This window comes from Aulonocara stuartgranti (assembly GCF_965226115.1).
Source record: "Aulonocara stuartgranti genome assembly, chromosome: 2".
NCBI lineage: Eukaryota > Metazoa > Chordata > Actinopteri > Cichliformes > Cichlidae > Aulonocara > Aulonocara stuartgranti.
The window spans coordinates 21907871-21915412 of record NC_138940.1 but is presented as its reverse complement, the minus strand read 5'-3'; positions in this window follow the sequence as shown (position 1 = coordinate 21915412).

The window sequence follows — 7542 nt, the reverse complement described above, 5'->3', positions numbered from 1 at the left end:
CTTTCGTCCAGCGTGTGTGTGTTTTTTCCTTCTTTCTTTTTAGACATTTTATTGCAGTTTGCTCTTTTAATGGAAGCACTTTGGACATAGGGTAAAAAAAGAGGGTGTAACAATATTCATTCAGCAAATGCCTCGAAATATCAGATGTAGAGTTGTAGGAAAAGTAACGTTTGCCTTATTATGCAATGATGACCTTTTCCTGTGAGTATGGCCAGTGTTTAAATTACTGTGCCTGGTGCATCATTGTGTTAACATTTGTGCCCTTAACGTACACACACACACACACACACCCTAAGAAAATTGCAAGAGGTCTCTAATTTAGTTTTGGTTATTGGACTCTCCTGTGGGTTGTGTTTTGTGCACGTGTGTTTGCCTCGGAAACTGTTTGCCCTGTGATTCCTTGAAACTGTTTCTTCTGCTTTGTAAGCTATATGCCCTGCAGCAGCAAAAAACTGCGACGATAACCCAGTTTTTTAACAGTGTGAGCACATGTGTGTGTGTGTGTGTGTGTGTGTGTGTGTGTGTGTGTGTGTGTGTGTGTGTGTGTGTGTGTGTGTGAGAAGGAGGAGGGTAGAGGAGGAGCAATGAGGCTCTGATTGTTGGTCAGTGTGTGTGTGTTGAAAGCGGGTTGAGGGGCATGCCAACAGAGGGTCATTACATTACCTCCTGTAGGAGCCGTGCAGGGCCTGCTGGCAGCCATCAGAGAGTCCCAGCCCGATGACACGCGCGCGCACACACACACACACACACACACACACATGCACACACACACCTACAGCTGCTGCGGCAGGGCTTGTTAACTCAAGCTCAGCACATGTGAAAGACTGCTGTCTTCACTGTGTTTCACTTAATCTGCCAGAGTGGTGAGATCATACAGTAATTCTGTGCTCTTTTCTTACAGTGGAAAGTGACATTTACTTACTTAGCACGTCACTGTTACATGGTATCAACATGTAAAGCACCACAAAAAAATCACTTTCACTCCATAAGAACTTATATGACCATTATTACTCATATCATGTTCTCTGCATTACAGAGAACATGATCGGTTAGACAGTTATTACCTCGTTTCTTCTCCTTGATTTGCTTTCCTTTCTCCTCTTTACTGTCTCAATTTCACTTCCTGTTTTATTTTGAAGGCTCCTCACATGGCTTTTACTTTCCTGTTTTGTTCTTTTCCCACCCTCCCTAGCGTCTGAGTCTACCTGTCCCTTATTGGCCTTCACTCTCTGGTGTGTATCGAGTATTTTGTCGTTTCTCTGCCTTGTACCTCCTTGGCTCCTCTGTCCCCCCATCCTCATGCCTGTGCTCCAGACAGCAATTTCTCTGCACCATGCTGAAGCATGTTTCAATTCATAAAATGGATCTGGAGGACAGTCGATTGAGAATAGAGGAGCTGTATTTGAGTTGTATTCTCCGTGGAAGTGCTTTTATACGTCATAGATAAAAGAGGCATTGTACACAATGTTTCCGTGTATTCATAATTTATTTCAGTTATTTAAAATGATTCTGCTTTTTGCTGTGCGTGTGTGTGTGTGTGTGTGTGTGTGTGTGTGTGTGTGTGTGTGTGTGTGTGTGTGTGTGAGAGAGAGAGAGAGAGAGAGAGAGAGAGAGAGAACGAGAGACTGAGTTTCATTGTGAATTTAATTAAAGTACTTCTAAAAATAAAAGTTGTCATGAGGACTGTTATGCTCTTCTGGCATCTGAAATCATAACATACAGCAGTCGGCTGTAACAAAACAACTGACAGATGATGCAGCTGTGCCAAACGTCATATTTAATTGACTTTGCTTTAAAATGAACGCTGCGAGGCAAGGATGTCTAATTTTTGTGTGTCTCTTCCTCACCTCCTCAGCTCGCTCTCATCTCTGGTTGGATTTCAGCTGACTTCATGTGTGGAAATCAAGCGGGAGCATCAGCCACTGAAAAATGAAGCCTGACCACATGAGCTGAAAACTGCAGTTTCACAAATGGCTACTTGAGGCCAGAGCCACAAGCGAGGTAGTCCCCACAGACTCCTTGGTTAAAAGGAACAAATTAACAGCAGAAATATCCATGTTTGCAGCCTGTTACTAAGACACTTGTCTCTATAACTAATTTCCCCTTTGGTGAAAACCGCATGATTGATAGACATTTTTACAGTTTCTTTTTGATGTAGCAGCTTTCCAGTTTCAGTGGGAAGGGCTAATAGTTGAGACCGAGAGGCGGGGCTTCACAGGTACTACCTACTAGCGGCCATCTTAACTCAGCAACTCAACAACAATGTTTCAAGTTCAGATCCAACTAAACAGCGTCGTAAACTCCTAAACAGCATGTAAAGATTTTTTGTCCTTTCCTCTTGTCACTTGCTTCACTCTTAACTAGCTAGAGAGGAAATGTTAGCTAGGTTGCATTAGCTAGCTGACGTCCTTGCGATGCACTCCCCCTATGAGCCAGAAGCTGGGGGTAGCCTAGTGTTTTCATTGGTGCAGTAAAATTATTCTAATGGAAAAGGCCTGGGGCAATGACAGGAAGTCCTGCTGTCCTTTCATCTGAAGCTTCTAGAGAAAAATGCGTAAGTGTAAAACAGACCTTTTTAAATTGAAAAGCAGTGGCATCGAAAAGAAACTGAAGAACCCCCCCCCCCCCCCCCACTGTAAACAAAAAAGGTCAGTCAGTGTAAACAAATCTCTTTATTAAGGTTGTTAAATGCTTTTTTTAATGTTGGTATTTTAGCTTTCAGTGGAGCTTTTTATGTCTTTTTATATAATCATAAAAGCGACATAAGCTTTCATGCCACTGTTTCCATTTTTGGGTTTCAGATTTCAAAGATTGGCATCTATTCTGGTGGCATGAAATGTAATTTGATATCTTAATAAAAAATGAATAAATAATGTGATTTTCTTTTTCAGCTTTTTTCTTAACAATGATTTTGATTATTATCAACACTGTTAATTTATCACATCTGTGACAAAACCCTAACACTGGGACATGGTCTGATTCATTTGTTGAGCACTGTACATCACTCTATCTCTGACTGTATTTATATTAAAAACTCCTTTCTGAGTTATTTATATCCCTTTATGCATTTACGTCCTAGAAAAGCCGCACAGCTTCCTGGTTGTGTTACTGAGCAAAGAGAACCATAAAGGCCAGGTAGAGAGAAAGTAGCTCTTTTGCGCTGGGGGTTACGATTGATGAGGCTCATTGTGGCAGTGCAGGAAGCTAATGAGTCAGAACCACGAGTCAAGCTGTTGGGAAATCACGCCGCCACCAACCCTCCCTGTAAAAACCCAACGTGAGATCTTCAACTCCAAACAAATGCTACTGGAGAGACACAGGCTGACTGAAAATGAGACACCGGAGAACGAGCGCTTATGTCACTGCTTTACTTCAACAGTAATTCATTTCTACAACAGTTATTTCAGCTTAACGATCCACAAATTACCAATAATCTGAAAGCGAATCACCACTTACAGTACAGTACTATACACACACACATACAGAATACACACCTTTAAAAATAAAAGCAAAGAAATTAAATAGTGCCTCATAATTTAACATGTCTTCTTGACTCTGATCAGTACTGAATAATATAAACATGTGTGGCTACTTTACTTTTAAGTTTATCTATTGACATAACCCTGATTCCTTTGTTTGTAGTGTTATTCAGAGTCTCTGAGCTGTGGGTGTTAAGTGGGCTACAGTTTCTCTTCAAATCATCTTCTTTAATCAACACCAACACAGCAGGAGAGAATACTCTCAACTTTACTTTCTACTCGTCAGCCACACATGTTAAACAGAGACTGTCACTCACATCTGTCCCACCGAACAATGGAAGATCAAATTGTTATGTTGAACATCTTTCTATTTAGACATCCAGCATCCACGGGCACTTTAAATCCTAATTTATATTCACATGTTTCTTGGTTAGTCTGCTGTTTGGTGCTGTGCACCTACCAGGAAAAAAATGAAGAGTGGCTAAGATTGCTGATTATATTGTTACATTTAGCATAATTAGCAGCTGTCAACAGGGAATATTGATTAATACAGCTTTGAAAATGTGAATATTCGTTACAGAAAGGAACTGTAGAAAGAGTGGTGAATACTTTCTTTTTAAACTCGAGGTTTTGGTGCCAAATCTAGCCGTTAATTTGTGATTTATTGGATTACATACATCTATTTTCACACTAGAGGGCTAGAATATATTGCGCCTTTATATAGTACATAATCCAAAATCTTTTAATTTTACTTTTATTGAAATTTCCCACAATTATTGAGTTGAGTCATGTTCAAAAAATACAGATTGATTATCTTGAGTTTACATAAGAATGTGTTTTGTTACCTTTGCACTAACTGTTGTGCGCATAAGAAAAGAAAGCTCATGTCAGAACTGTGTAAAACTAGAGACACCCTTCCCATGTCCATGGAATTAAGAGCATATGTGCTAATCAAATGCACTTGACTCACTGATCATCAGTAAGTGTGAGCACCTATATAAAGACAGGGCTTTTGTCAGTGCTCTGGTCTGAAGCATTCAGGGGGTTGTTAATACAATGCCACAACCTGCCATGTGGAGTCCTGTGAAGACTTTCTTTTTCACATGAATGTAGTGAATGAGTGTAGCACCAAATGGTACAGCTGTTTACATACATGGGTAACGAATGTCATGGTAATTTGGGGCTTTGAGTAGCTAATATCCGCCGAAGGGATGTTCGGATAATGCCACTCTCCAGTGACATGCGGCGACCGCTACGCTGTGGGCTCTTGCTGAAAGAAGCTAGGACAGCCCCTGATGTTTCTTCATTTGTGACAGTTTTCTTGCGTCCACATTTTGGCAAATCCAACACTGAACCAGTTTCACGAAACTTAGCAAACAGTTTGCTTTTTTTTTTTTTTTTTCTTTTTGCCTGTCCCGTTTGTCTCTTTTGCCATCAGAATTATTGTCTAAAGGCGAAGAAAGATGCCCAACGGATTTACTTTACCAAATCGACCATCCCAGCCTTGCCGTAATGGTCTATTTGATTCATCTTTTATTGTTTATTTATTTATTTATTTTTTTTTATTTTCACTTGCTAGATACGGGACAGACTTGAATGAGGAAAAGAAAAGGGAGAAAGGAAGAGGTGGAGAAGAGTGATGGGGATAAAGGGAAAAAAAACCCCAAAAACCAACTAAATAAGCAGACAAAAAAAAAATGCATATATCAATCACCTGGATCACCTGTTGAGAAAGAAAAAAGAAAACAAGCAGAAGAAAATGAGAGCAATACAATAAACAACATCACGATGATATATGGGAATATGACAGTAAATACTAAATATTAAACATTATTGTGCAGCACGTAAGATCGACAGCGCACAGTGTGCTTTGAGGTAGGAGCCAAAAAGGGTGTAGTTTGTGGGTGTGAGCAGCCGTGTGTACACCTGTGAGCATGGACGCGCTTGTTTTTAAAAGGTTCCTTCATGTAATGATGTGCTAGAGGGTGTGGGGGGGCCACTGCCCCGTCCACCAGGGCATGAAGCAGGTATGGAGGAGATCAAGACTCCAGACATCCAGAGGCCCCCAGAACACAAGAGACCAAGGAAGACCAACAGAGGGGCAGCCGCGCCACTGTCCCGGAAAGAGCTGAGGAGAGTCCCAGATGAGGGCTCACTCAGCAGCCGCGGAGCAGAAGCCAGGGGGGGGTTGCAGTGACGCACCCGTGAGCTCCGCCGGCAGCCAGCTGCGCCAGAGTGACCAAGCCCCAGGCCGAGAGGCCGAGGGCACCCCACCCCCGAGGTGGCCTGAGCGAGCCCCAGGCTCCAGGCCCCGATAAGCAGCCACCAAGGAGTGAGCCGGTGTGTACCCAGGCGCCCACCCCCGGACGCAAAGAACCACCAACGCACCGATGTCTGAGGGCGTCTGCCACCGGCAGGGGAAGTGGTGGTGGGGGGAGATAGGCCTCCAAACCTTGGAGGGCCTGAGATGTCCCCAGAGAGGTGGCGCCTGACACCCAACCTGACATATAGACACAGACATACGGGCACACACAGATACAAACATCCATTCCCACCCTCATGCTCTCATATGCACTTACTCCACACTCAACCAACGTGGAGACAGACATAAAGAGGTAGTGTGATCGTACACACGATCACACTACCCAAGTGTACTCTAAGAACCGGGTCTAGGTACCTTTGCCCCTGGAGGGGGAAACTGCACCCAGACCCAGGTGGTGTTACCCTTTTCCCTGCGGTGGGGAGAAGCAGACCGCCCCGACTCCGCAGCAGCAGGGAGGCCCCACACTCCAGACCGCAGTTTGCTAACTGTAGCATGGGAGATGGGTGGTCTCGTAGGGTGTCTTGCATTGAAATATACTGCAATGACCCGATTACTGCGTTCACCAGATATCAACACAATTTCGATCCACCCATCTTGAGGAGTTTGCCCCCTCACAAATACTAATGTGCCACAAACAGGACTTTAATATCACCAACCATTCCCATTTTATTACGGTGTATCCATATAAATGGCCCACCCTGTATACATACAGATATATACACTTACTTAAATCTATTAATAAAAGTTGTGCTGGAGGTTCTACAATGTATTTAAAGATGAAAAGTCCAAGGCCTTTTTACTTCTCATTAGTAATGGTAGTTTCTCTTTGCCAACATAGAAAGGATTTATTTGACAGCACTCATTGAATTGACCATTACTCAGAAGAATGGGGAAGTCCAAAGGAGGTCTCTTGGAGCAGTTTCTGAACAATCGTCGATTCCAAGATCATGAGTTCAAGCAATTGTATGCAAGTTATTCAGATCTCGTAACGGAGGTCTGGCGAGAGAGGAGCAGCTAGCAGGTCTAGCAGGTGTGCAGCTGGCAATTTAACCGGACAACTCGTTAGTCAGGTAGGTAGAACAATAGGCATTTATTTGGCAATAATAAGCCAGGTCTCCTTGGCTCTACACTATCTGGTCATACAAGTCCTGGGAACGAGAAGTTGACTGCGTCAGCCTGTTACAAGCGTAAGGTTTTCATCACAAGGAGGAGAGAATACAGCAGCACATTCTTGGGATGGAAAGACTCCGCCTACTGAAGCTATGCCATAATAACGATTGTTGCAATGCGTCAAAAATTACATACACTCGTCATACCCATGTTGAGTGTATGTAAATGTCTGAGCGCAACTGTATATCAGCTACACAAGTTCCATTTTTGTCTATTTTCTTGACCCTTTTATGTTGACAAAATTATATGTACTGAGGTCACATGGGACATTCAACAATGCTATCAAAGCTGTTAAACTTTTGGGGGGTTAATTTAAGGCTGTAAATAAACTACTTGCAGCCCTGATGTGAACCTAAATTCCCAGTGTGGCCATTAGTAAAATTAAGTTTGACATCCTTGTTTTAATTATTCCATTACTTTTGGACAGCTTGTTGTCCATGATTGGGATGCAAGCTGCCTGCCAAGTGATGGAATAATTAAAGCTCTAGTTTGTGCACAGGACAAAAAGTAAAACCAATCTCACAGCGCACTTGTATCAAAAATGGAAACTTTGACATGCATGTAACAATA